At 44.6% G+C, this 13,794-nt stretch overlaps 1 protein-coding gene across 5 annotated transcripts in view; it reads right to left on the minus strand.

Moving 5' to 3' along the window:
- The window catches only part of LOC140398492 (uncharacterized), a 99,321-nt gene that overhangs the window by 12,478 nt on the left and 73,049 nt on the right, over nucleotides 1-13,794 (minus strand). The gene's annotated exons all lie outside the window — the stretch shown is intronic.

A 13,794-nucleotide genomic window follows, 5' to 3' on the forward strand; every position in this document is an offset into this window, starting at 1 on the left:
GGGACAGGAAAAGACGGCCAGGAAAATTGCCAGCCAAAAACGGAGTACCACCAGGTTTCTGGCAAAGCAGCAGTCTCCTTAACAAAGATGCAGAACTTGTGTGCGTCTCACCCAATTTCTCCTTCTATGTAACCATAATAAGTTGGCCTAGTCTGTCATTACCCCAAAATGTCTGTTTCTTGGGACTTTCACAAACTGATTACCGGCTCGTTGGTCGAGGGGTAAGATTTTCGCTTCGAGGTTTGTGCTGCACGAAAATGTGAGGTCCCGGGTTCAAATCCCGGACGTTGATGTAGTTTCTTATTTCTGGGGCAGCATGGTAGCATGGTGATTAGCACAATTGCTTCACAGCGCCAGGGTCTCAGGTTCGATTCCCGGCTTGGGTCACTGTCTGTGTGGAGTCTGCACGTTCTTCCCGTGTGTGCGTGGGTTTCCTCCGGGTGCTCCGGTTTCCTCCCACAGTCCAAAGATGTGCAGGTTAGGTGGATTGGCCCTGACAAATTGCCATTAGTGTTGGGTGGGGTTACTGGGTTATGGGGATAGGGTGGAGGTATTGACCTTGGGTAGGGTGCTCTTTCCAAGAGCCGGTGCAGACTCGATGGGCTGAATGGCCTCCTTCTGCACTGTAAATTCTATGATAAATTCTATGATTCTGATTTTTAATATCCTACTTAGTGAAACAGGGCTTGAGTTGCAGCATCATAGGAACTAAAGTCCATGTCAAAGGGTGTGGAAGGCTGAGACTTACTCCCTTTCCCGCCCACAATGTACATTGACAACACAGGCCAATGCTTTGCATGCAGACTGTGTACAAACTTTGCACAAGGCTCATAAAGCGCTTGTATTTTATGCTATTACTAATAATTCCACAGAGCACCTGAGGATGCTCCAAATGCTCAAGGCCTGTTTGAGGTGTCATGAGAAATTGTTGGATGGCATCCACAATATAGGACCACCCTTCATCGAAAGATCTGCTGTAGCATGGCTTCTAAAATCCAATGTGTTAAATATCCTGTTCAAAAAATGTTTATGGGCAGACAACAATCCTTTAAAAGCTCCTGGCACCTGTTATTTCACTCCTTGACCCCAGTACACTCACAGGGCAACATTTAGAGCAATGACCAAATACCCTGGCCTGGCAAAATGTGCTCAGAATGTCAGCTTCTGTGAAGTCATGCCAAGTGACTTTGACCATCCCTCCAGTGGGGATGTACGCTGATGATTACAGTTCTCAGTACCATTCAAGTCACCTCAGATGCTGAAGCTAGCCGTGCCCTCATGCAGGAAGACCGGGACAACAAACAGACTTGGGCTTGATAACAGGTAAGTAACAGTCTAAGACAACGGCCATCTTCAACAAGAATAATCTTTTTCTTTAGTGTCATAAGTAGGCTTACATTAATACTGTGATGAAGTTACTGTGAAAATCCCCTAGTCGCCACACTCTGGTGCATGTTCAGGTACACTGCGGGAGAATTCAGAATGTCCAATTCACCTAAAAAGCACTTCTTTTGGGTCTTGTGGGAGGAAACCAGAGCACCCGGAGGAAACCCACGCAGGGAGAACATGCAGACTTCACACAGACAGTGGCCCAAGCCGGGATTCAAACCTAGGACCCTGGCTCTGTGAAGCAACAGTGCTTTTCGCCATCACCCCTTGACATTCAATAGCATGACCATCGTTTAATCCCCCATCAATGGCCAGAAATTGAACTGGACCAGTCACATAAATAATGTGACAAGAGCAGGTCTGATGCCGAGAAGTCTGCGGCCAGTAACTCACGTCCCGCCTCCCTAATCTCTGCCCACAATCTACAAGGCACAAGTCAGCAGTGTGATGGAATAGTCTCCACTTGCCTGGATGAATGCAATTCTGACAATACTCAAGTTCAATACCATCCAGGACAAAGCAGCCCACTTGATCCACCAGTGAAGCATTCACTCCATTCATCACTGCACTCAGTTGCAGCGATGTACACCATCTACAAATGCACTGCAGCAATTCATCCAGCTTCCTTCGACAATGTCTTAAACTCATGACTTCTACCACAAAAGAGGACAAGGGCAGCAGACACATCAAGGATTCACCTGCAAGTTCCCCTCAAAGCCACATACCATTTAACTTGGAACTATTAACGTTACTTTACTGTCACTAGGTCAAAAACCTGGAGCTCAATTCCTAACAGCACTGTTGCTATACCTACACAAGGTGAACTTCAATGGTTCAAGAAAGTGGTCAAGGACAATTAAGAATACGAAAAATATTCTGGCCTTGCCAGCAACATTCACATCCCTGAAGAAGAAGAAGAAAGGCTTCCACTTAACCACATTTGCAGAAGTCCAAACTTAAAATTTCCCATGAATCTGTGCGATCAAGCAGCGTTATCGATTGTTATTCAAGTAATTCTATTGGCTGGTGAAATGTCAAGTACTATGCAGTGCTGTCAACAGAGAATCTCGCAAGGTTTTGGGGGAGTTCCCATCTTACCCTGTAGAAGCAACATCTCTTAATAAACCCTGCATTATGTTTTCATGAACTTAAAGCGTGGGACACTACTTTTTCCCTTTTCGGTTATCAACAAATATATACAGAAGAGGAAAATGGCGATGAGGATTCGGGCCATAAACAATCATTGATGGAGGTTTGGGCAATAAGAAAATCATCATCGACACTCGGGCTGGAAATCAGACAAGTTTGTGGCAAGTAAATAAAAATAGTTCAGATCGTAGACAGGCATCAGTGAGTCAATTGATCGATCGTGTCAGCCACTAGTGCAAAGAGGGTTTCGAAAATGAATCAGGACACAACTTTGAACTAGATCGTATCTTTAAGCAAGAAATCAAAGTTTCAGGCATACTTACTTACTGCTTGTAATTGATGGAAGCTGTGGTGATCTTACATGTGGCACTGTAAACAGGCTGTGGGAACGGAAATCTAGAAAGCTGCCGACTCTGCAAATCACTGCTTAGGAATTGATAGCCCACGCAAGGCAAGAACTAGTTTGCTTGTGGGCTTTGAAATTGCTTATGAGTTTGGAGGTTGCTTGCTCTTGGAAAATAGACGGAAGGGAGAAAGCCTGAAGGAACACAAATCAGGGAACTGGGATCCGAAAGATGGTGGGTAAAAGTGTCGCCATGGATCCATTTAATGAGGATAATGAGACATGGAATTCTTATGAGAAAAGGTTTCAATTGTATCTTGTAGCAAATTCGACACCAAAATCCTGCACACTATGACTTTTCTCAGCTCGGTTGGGCAAAAAGCATTCATATTGTTACAAAACCTAGCCCACTCAGCTAAATCAGAAGAAAACACCTACAAAGAGTTAATGACAATCTTGGAAGGACATTTCTCTCCCCATCCACTGTTGATAGCTGAAAGATTCCGTTTCCATTGTTGTGCGCAAGAGGAAGGAGAAAGCATTTCGCAAATCATAGCAACACTATGTAAATTTGTCAAGGATGGTGAATTTGGTCAAACCCTTGATGATACACTTCGAGACAGACTGATTTCTGGTCTCCGAGACGAAGCCATACAGAGGAGTTGAGTGAATGTGCCTAATCCTAAAAACTGCTGTGGAAGTAGCTACTTCCATGGAATGTGCAGCAAAAGAGGATTCGCTGATTGGAGTCTGTACAAAAGTTCAAAAGATGGATGGAGACAGCTTGCAGCAGGCCTATGAAAAATCCACTGTACTCAAGTGGAACAATAAGCAGGAGAATGTTGGAGAATAAATGCAAAAAGTAGACCACATCGCCAAATCATGTTGGTCACACCAACCTTCATCAGCACCAAAGTGCACCAAGGAAAACACAGCTAAATCTACCGGTTGTGTTTATCAGTTAAGCGACGGAACTAAAGACTCACTACACTAAGGGACAAGGTGTCCCTCAAAGAATTCAAGCTTGGGGGGGGCTCATTAGTTAAAGGAGTTCAGCAATGCTTTTATGTTTATCCAAAACTTAATGGAAACATTATCAAGATGGAAGTGGATACAGCCGCTGCCGTATCACTCATATCTGAGACACTGTAGTCAGAAACTAAAACATCTACCTATACAACCATCAGACGTTGACCTGAGGACATACATCAAAGAGGTTGTGCCACTGAAGAGATACATCCAGGTGAATGTGGAAGTTAATGGTCAAAAAGCAGAGTTGCCTCTCCACGTTGCCCAAGGTAATTTTCCAACATTGTTTGTTGGTGGTGGTTAAGGAAGATAAAGCTCAACTGGGCCATCGTAAACCAACTGGTTCATTCTACAAATGATCTACTGCTGAATAAGTATGCTAAGGTATTTGAGGAGTTACTTGGATCCATGGCTAAAGATAAAGGTAAAGTCGCCATAGTCCCAGATGCCCATAGGCTGCTTTCCCCGTTGAGGAGGAGAACTGACTGGTGGTGATTTAACCTGAGGATCCCCACATCTCAGGCAAGTGGCAAGGTTGAGAAAGCGGGCCTTCATGAATAACTGGAGTAGATAAAGGCAGGCAGTGTGCCCAAGTGTCTTAAAGCACGTACCATACCCGATACCATCTGGCTAAAAGTGGAGAGACTTGAGAGGTTATTGGAGACACGCGTGATTGAGCCTGTTAGCACCAGTCACTGGACAACACCAATCGTTCCAGTGTTAAAGAGGAATGATTCATTACGAATATGCGGGGATTTTAAAGCGTCAGTCAACCCAGTATTGTGTACTGACCATTATCCTCTATCGCTTATCGAAGATTTATTCGTTGGACTCTCAGGAGACCAAAAAGTTAACAAAATAGGTCTTTCTCAAGCATATCTACAGATGATTGTGGCTACAGAGTCACAACCGTTACTTACCATAGTGACACATGAAGGTCTTTTTATTATCAGTGACTTCCATTTGGGATAAATTTGGCAGCTGCTCTTTTCCAGAGATCCATGGATCAAATTCTGAGTGGACTATCCGGTATGCAATATTACCTAGAGTTCTTATTACAGGTTCGAATGATGAAGAACATGTAAGGAATTTGGAAGTTATTCTTGCACATTTGCAAAATCATAATTTTTGTGTCAAGAAAGTGAATTTTTTATGTCTTCTATCAACTATCCGGGTCATATCATTGATAAAGACAGTTAACATAACAAACCAAAGAATATGACTGAGACCCTAGAAGCTCCACATCCACAGAAGGTGACGCAGTCGAGATTGTTTTTAGGATTGCTCAATCGTTATGGCAAATTCGCTCCTAACTGCGCAACGAGGCTGAAGCACTTGCACACTTTGCTTTTTGTGTCAAACAGATTGGCACTGGACCAAAGAACGTGACGATGCTTATCAGAATGCCATAGGCGTTTTAAAGAAGTTGGACTTATTGGTCCATCATAATCCAAAGCTGAGCTTGCTTACGACGCATCACCCTAAGGGGCTGGCGCAGTTGTCTGCACATAATGCCCTCAAGGAAAGAACAACCAATAGCATTTGTTTCTAGATCATTATCGAGCACTGAGTCAAACTGCTCAACTGGAAACAATTTTCAGCATAAGGCCGAATACCTTTATGGACGTCATTTTACACTCTTGACTGGCGATCGACTCTTAACGACACAAAGTGATGATCGAGTAGGTTTCTTCCAGTGTTGACATGTGTCAGCTGTATTGACTGACCTCATTTGATCGGTATTCCTCGCTGACAAACCTGGTCTGGCTTGAAAGAACAAAGAACAAAGAAAAGTACAGCACAGGAACAGGCCCTTCGGCCCTCCAAGCATGCGCTGACCATGCTGCCCGTCTAAACTAAAATCTTCTACACTTCCGGGGTCCGTGTCCCTCGATTCCCATCCTATTCATATATTTGTCAAGATGCCCCTTAAACGTCACTATCGTCCCTGCTTCCACCACCACCTCCGGTAGCGAGTTCCAGGCACCCACTACCCTCTGTGTAAAAAACGTGCCTCGTACATCTCCTCTAAACTTTGCCCCCGCACATTAAACCTATGCCCCCTAGTAATTGACCCCTCTACCCTGGGAAAAGGTCTCTGACTATCCACTCTGCCTATGCCCTTCATAATTTTGTAGACCTCTATCAGGTCGCCCGTCAACCTCCATCGTTCCAGTGAGAACAAACTGAGTTTATTCAACCGCTCCTCATAGCTTCCCTCTCTCTGTCCAGCAGCTTTTACGGTCGTCAGATGCATCCACCCCAATCACAGACTGCTGACCCCACTTTCCGAACCGTACTTCACATTGTGGGAGTGCAAACGGATGCTGTGCCAACCGCTGAGCAGTTTGACCATGGAGCCACAGATCACATACTGCCGATCGGTGGTGAGGGTCAAGCTGAGCCACATGCAAGCCCCAGAGTGCAAGCCCAAGCTGAGGCCACCACCATTAGCATCACACACCCACCAGGTTGCCCACTAGCCCCTGCACCCCACCTCAGAACTCAGAGTGGAGTTCTGCTGTGGCGTATTCGAGTCATAATTCCGCCATGTCTACAAAACAGAATCCTGCATGAAGAACATCCTGGTGTGGTTAGGATGAAAGAGTTGGCAAGCAACTACTTCTAGTGGTCAGGATTAGCTGCCCAAATTGAAGAGAAGGTGGGGCTAAGCCAATCCTGCATTACATTAAGGAATACTCAACTCCTGCAACCTTGGCATCTGTGGGAATGGCCTGCACAGACATGACAAGAGAATTTGTATTGACTATGCTGGGCCAATCGAAGGGCACATGTTCTTGGTGATGGCTGATGCACACTCAAATGGCCAGAAGTCGCCACCATGATGTTCACTACAACAGAATAGATAATTGAGAGACTAGATGAGGTATTTGCAAGGTTTGGAAAGCCGGGACAGCTTGTGAGTGATGAGACACAATTTGCATCAATAGAGTTTGAAGATTGCATGAAGGGAATTGGTATCCGCCATATTAAATCTGCTCTATATCATCCAGCAACCAACAGGTTGGCCAAACGGTTTGTGCAATCACTTAAACACATGGCAAAGGCATCGAGAGATCAAAGTTCTTTACCTTGTTAACAGTGTTAACAGCCACTAATGTTGTATAGAAATTCCGCACATTGCTACTAAAGAGGAAATTGAGACCGCAATTCGACTTCTTAACACTGTCCACAACTTCAGAAATTGTCAGGCGAAAGCATCAAACACAAATGACTAGAAAAGAGCAAAACTCGAAGAATACAATCTAACCATGGAGAACGTATTCTAGCTAGAAATTATACCATGAGTGAAAAATGGACTCCAGCCATCATTCTGGCCAAGACAGGTCCGATATCTTACACAGTTCAAACTGACGATGAACAAGTTTGGCGTCAGCACCTTTACCAGTTATTAGCTTCATGAAGTGAATGTAGAGTCTTCACCAGAAACATTCACATTGGAATGTATGGACATTGATACACCAGGGCTGGTCTACTGCTGTAGAAATCACTGATTCTGTTATTACCAACAGAGACAGATACTGAGTTAGTTTCACGAGTATCACCTAAAAGTGAACAGGAAGCCACTTCTGTGATCTCAGTGAGCCAAATTCCTGAATATCGGACATTACCTAAACGAGACAGACGTCCGCCACATAGGCTGTCTTACTAATGCATTTATGCATAAATAACATGTGTTGTAATGTAAAGAATATTGTGTTGGTTCTGTTGTTTAAGTGTTAACGGTCTTTGGCATTAAAGGAGTAAAGAGGGAGGAGTGTTATGTATTCAAGTAACACAACTGGCTGGTGAAATGTCATGTGTTAAGCAGTCATGTAAGTGGAGCATTTTGTGGGATTTTGGGAGAGTTCAGTCTTACCCTGTTGAAGTAACATCTCAATAATTCCTGCATTATGTTCTTATGAGCTTAAAGTGTGGCACCTCTGCTTCTTTTTCTCTATGCCGTTAACAACAAATATGTAACATCAATCATAATCGATTATTAATTTGAACATACAAGGGGGGCCTCAAGATTACTGAACAAAACTAACTTACTGAAAATGTTTTCAAATAATTAATTAAAATTAATAAACTGATCAATTTATGTTTCAACCGACTGCTCATCACAGGGCATATGTGCCAAGGACAGATTAGGTGGCTGAATTTGAACTCGTTCAAACGGTTGACAACTGATTTGGGAACTGACTTTAAGTTACTAGCATAAATTAGGCTTCAATTGACTGCTAGTCACTGCATCTGCAGGTCACTAACCATGCAGCAATGTGATCACAGAAACCCGGTTGTTCAAAAGTCTAGGAATACTGTGGTGGACACCCAGGACATGTGCAATCAGTGTGAAACGCGGCATCCTTACCTAGATCAGTTTTGTGGCTGGGGCTGACTTTCCTAAAAGGTTGTCAAATTTAAACATAAATGGCTATGGGCATGGTAAATTTGGCATTGAATATGCTGTCTCCGTCAATTCGGCCCGGACAGGGATGACCCCTTGAAACCATATGGCAACTCCAGGGTTTTATGTTTAAATTTGCTGGCCTCACATAATGTGGCAGAGTTAGCTGCTATCCCGTTAGCATGGCCAACACTAGATTCGCAACAATTCCAGCTTCAGTGTACCAGGATACCATTATCATTCATTGTACCCTACCCGTCTTTTAATCCAGGAACAGCCATTGTACATGGAATCAGGTGCTCACTCAGCCTACTGCATGACCAGTATTACTTACAAACACAATTTTACGACCATTCATAGAAAATACTAAATGAGGTACTTCATTTCGTAATATGAATTGCTTTATTTTAACAAAAGCATAATTTTTTAGATTTGTCATCCATTCTTCTTGTGGATCATGAAGCTACATGTATGCTCAGTATGTAAAATGCCCAAAGCCTGAAAAACGTTTTCCAGTCTGGTTTGAGGTTTTTAGATGCATCATGATTGTAGGGGATGGACAAAATTAGAGAAGAGTTGTTTCCACCAGTAGAAGCACTGATTCATACAAGTGGAACTAATAGTGCATTCATCTTACATTTCGTCTCACTGGGGTGTGTGGAAGGGACAGCACTAAATCCTGAAAAACAAATGGCATCAGGAACTAAACAGGCCAGGAAACAACACTGTCCTGTAGAAGCAAGCAAAATGGCAGCTGAAGGGAGGTTGTGAAGAGCTGGAGACAATCTATTGACAGAAATTACAGGAAGTGCACAAGGTTACGACTATGTTTTCCTCCATTCACTGACGCTAGCAAAAAATGTTCCCATTAAATATTCGCTGTGACACCTAGAACACAATTAGTAGATAAATAGTGGCCTGCATTTTGCAGTTAGAGGCAAAGCAATGGACTCTTGTTGCTGACCTTGAAGAAAGCCATGCACGAAGACCTTCCGATCTCTGCATCATAGATTTCTCCTTTGCCAATTGGAGTTTAAAGTTGGCAGCAAGTCAAGGGGATGTCTCGGTGTACAGCAACATTGATAGCAGCAAGCAGATAAGCAGCCAATCACATTGACGTATTTGCATACAGCAAACAAGGATGTTAAGTGCACTTAATGTTCTTCAATATTAATTTAGTTGCCAGATATTAGGATTGTATTAAGATAGAAGGTAAAATAAAGAAAAACTGTTTTTTTAAATTAAATGTGAATTTTTGTAACAGAGAAATTTGACATTCCATAAAATTAGCTTCTTGGGGAAAGTGAGAATGTTTAGCAATAATTAAGAAGTTAGTACACAGTTTAAACCCAGTTATGTCACATTCAACGAAGCGCAACTTGCTCCAGGGTTTTTACAGCCACATACTGTGCTGTACAGTTCTATAGTCAATTTAAGCAGGAGCTGAGAAAATTTTTTTTTTTTTTTAAATTAGTGTTTTAGGCGGGAACAGGAAGTCGACCCGCGGACGTCTGGGAAGACCCTCACCAATAAATTCTGGTAGAGAGGAAACCCGAGACACTACACGTGTAGTGTCTCCCACCCGCCCTCCTCCTCTAACCTAATAATAAAACCCATTGGTCTGAGGTAAGTACCATATTTTATTATATTATATTATTATTTTTTATTAAAAAATTTAATTTAGTTGTTAGCCAGATCTTGGTAGAAAGTTAGAGGAATGGCAGGGAAGGGAGTGCAATGTTCCTCCTGCAGGATGTTTGAGGTGAGGGATGCAGTTAGTGTCCCTGCTGATTTTACCTGCAGGAAGTGCTGCCATCTCCAGCTCCTCCAAGACACAGTTAGGGAACTGGAGCTGGAGTTGGAAGAACTTCGGATCATTCGGGAGGCAGAAGGGGTCATAGATAGCAGCTTCAGGGAATTAGTTACACCAAAGATTGGAGATAGGTGGGTAACTGTAAGAGGGACTGGGAAAAAGCAGTCAGTGCAGGGATCCCCTGCGGTCGTTCCCCTGAGAAACAAGTATACCGCTTTGGATACTTGTGGGGGGGGGGGACACTTACCAGGGGTAAGCCATGGGGTACGGGCCTCTGGCACGGAGTCTGTCCCTGTTGCTCAGAAGGGAAGGAGGGAGAGGAGCAGAGCATTAGTAATTGGGGACTCTATAGTCAGGGGCACAGATAGGAGATTTTGTGGGAGCGTGAGAGACTCACGTTTGGTATGTTGCCTCCCAGGTGCAAGGGTACGTGATGTCTCGGATCGTGTTTTCCGGGTCCTTAGGGGGGAGGGGGAGCAGCCCCAAGTCGTGGTCCACATTGGCACTAACGACATAGGTAGGAAAGGGGACAAGGATGTCAGGCAGGCTTTCAGGGAGCTAGGATGGAAGCTCAGAACTAGAACAAACAGAGTTGTTATCTCTGGGTTGTTGCCCATGCCACGTGATAGTGAGATGAGGAATAGGGAGAGAGAGCATTTAAACACGTGGCTACAGGGATGGTGCAGGCGGGAGGTATTCAGATTTCTGGATAACTGGGGCTCTTTCTGGGGAAGGTGGGACCTCTACAGACAGGATGGTCTACATCTGAACCTGAGGGGCACAAATATCCTGGGGGGGAGATTTGTTAGTGCTCTTTGGGGGGGGTTTAAACTAATGCAGCAGGGGCATGGGAACCTTGATTGTAGTTTTAGGGTAAGGGAGAATGAGAGTATAGAGGTCAGGAGCACAGATTTGACGTCGCAGGAGGGGGCCAGTGTTCAGGTAGGTGGTTTGAAGTGTGTCTACTTCAATGCCAGGAGTATACGAAACAAGGTAGGGGAACTGGCAGCATGGGTTGGTACCTGGGACTTCGATGTTGTGGCCATTTCGGAGACATGGATAGAGCAGGGACAGGAATGGATGTTGCAGGTTCCGGGGTTTAGGTGTTTTAGTAAGCTCAGAGAAGGAGGCAAAAGAGGGGGAGGTGTGGCGCTGCTAGTCAAGAGCAGTATTACGGTGGCGGAGAGAATGCTTGATGGGGACTCTTCTTCCGAGGTAGTATGGGCTGAAGTTAGAAACAGGAAAGGAGAGGTCACCCTGTTGGGAGTTTTTTATAGGCCTCCTAATAGTTCTAGGGATGTAGAGGAAAGGATGGCGAAGATGATTCTGGATAAGAGCGAAAGTAACAGGGTAGTTATTATGGGAGACTTTAATTTTCCAAATATTGACTGGAAAAGATATAGTTCGAGTACAATAGATGGGTCGTTTTTTGTACAGTGTGTGCAGGAGGGTTTCCTGAAACAATATGTTGACAGGCCAACTAGAGGCGAGGCCACGTTGGATTTGGTTCTGGGTAATGAACCAGGCCAGGTGTTGGGTTTGGAGGTAAGAGAGCACTTTGGGGACAGTGACCACAATTCGGTGACGTTTACGTTATAGATGGAAAGGGATAAGTATACACCGCAGGGCAAGAGTTATAGCTGGGGTAAGGGCAATTATGATGCCATTAGACGTGACTTGGGGGGGGGATAAGGTGGAGAAGTAGGCTGCAAGTGTTGGGCACACTGGATAAGTGGGGCTTGTTCAAGGATCAGCTACTGAGTGTTCTTGATAAGTATGTACCGGTCAGGCAGGGAGGAAGGCGTCGAGCAAGGGAACCGTGGTTTACCAAGGAAGTGGAATCTCTTGTTAAGAGGAAGAAGGAGGCCTATGTGAAGATGAGGTGTGAAGTTTCAGTTGGGGCGATGGATAGTTACAAGGTAGCGAGGAAGGATCTAAAGAGAGAGCTAAGACGAGCAAGGAGGGGACATGAGAAGTATTTGGCAGGAAGGATCAAGGAAAACCCAAAAGCTTTCTATAGGTATGTCAGGAATAAGCGAATGACTAGGGAAAGAGTAGGACCAGTCAAGGACAGGGATGGGAAATTGTGTGAGACGTCTGAAGAGATAGGCGAGATACTAAATGAATATTTTTCGTCAGTATTCACTCAGGAAAAAGATAATGTTGTGGAGGAGAATGCTGAGCCCCGGCTAATAGAATAGATGGCATTGAGGTACGTAGGGAAGAGGTGTTGGCAATTCTGGACAGGCTGAAAGTAGATAAGTCCCCGGGACCTGATGGGATTTATCCTAGGATTCTCTGGGAGGCCAGGGAAGAGATTGCTGGACCTTTGGCTTTGATTTTTTGTCATCATTGGCTACAGGAATAGTGCCAGAGGACTGGAGGACAGCAAATGTGGTCCCTTTGTTCAAAAAGGGGAGCAGAGACAACCCCGGCAACTATAGACCGGTGAGCCTCACGTCTGTAGTGGGTAAAGTCTTGGAGGGGATTATAAGAGACAAGATTTATAATCATCTAGATAGGAATAATATGATCAGGGATAGTCAGCATGGCTTTGTGAAGGGTAGGTCATGCCTCACAAACCTTATTGAGTTCTTTGAGAAGGTGACTGAACAGGTAGATGAGGGTAGAGCAGTTGATGTGGTGTATATGGATTTCAGCAAAGTGTTTGATAAGGTTCCCCACGGTAGGCTATTGCAGAAAATACGGAGGCTGGGGATTGAGGGTGATTTAGAGATGTGGATCAGAAATTGGCTAGCTGAAAGAAGAGAGAGGGTGGTGGTTGATGGGAAATGTTCAGAATGGAGTACAGTCACAAGTGGAGTACCACAAGGATCTGTTCTGGGGCCGTTGCTGTTTGTCATTTTTATCAATGACCTAGAGGAAGGCGCAGAAGGGTGGGTGAGTAAATTTGCAGACGATACTCAAGTCGGTGGTGTTGTCGATAGTGTGGAAGGATGTAGCAGGTTACAGAGGGATATAGATAAGCTGCAGAGCTGGGCTGAGAGGTGGCAAATGGAGTTTAATGTAGAGAAGTGTGAGGTGATTCACTTTGGAAGGAATAACAGGAATGCGGAATATTTGGCTAATGGTAAAGTTCTTGAAAGTGTGGATGAGCAGAGGGATCTAGGTGTCCATGTACATAGATCCCTGAAAGTTGCCACCCAGGTTGATAGGGTTGTGAAGAAGGCCTATGGAGTGTTGGCCTTTATTGGTAGAGGGATTGAGTTCCGGAGTCGGGAGGTCATGTTGCAGCTGTACAGAACTCTGGTACGGCCGCATTTGGAGTATTGCGTACAGTTCTGGTCACCGCATTATAGGAAGGACGTGGAGGCTTTGGAGCGGGTGCAGAGGAGATTTACCAGGATGTTGCCTGGTATGGAGGGAAAATCTTATGAGGAAAGGCTGATGGACTTGAGGTTGTTTTCGTTGGAGAGAAGAAGGTTAAGAGGAGGCTTTATAGAGGCATACAAAATGATCAGGGGGTTGGATAGGGTGGACAGTGAGAGCCTTCTCCCGTGGATGGAAGTGGCTGGCACGAGAGGACATAACTTTAAATTGAGGGGTAATAGATATAGGACAGAGGTCAGAGGTAGGTTCTTTACGCGAAGAGTAGTGAGGCCGTGGAATGCCCTACCTGCTACAGTAGTAAACTCGCCA

The sequence above is a fragment of the Scyliorhinus torazame genome, chromosome 21 (genome assembly GCF_047496885.1).
Source record: "Scyliorhinus torazame isolate Kashiwa2021f chromosome 21, sScyTor2.1, whole genome shotgun sequence".
NCBI lineage: Eukaryota > Metazoa > Chordata > Chondrichthyes > Carcharhiniformes > Scyliorhinidae > Scyliorhinus > Scyliorhinus torazame.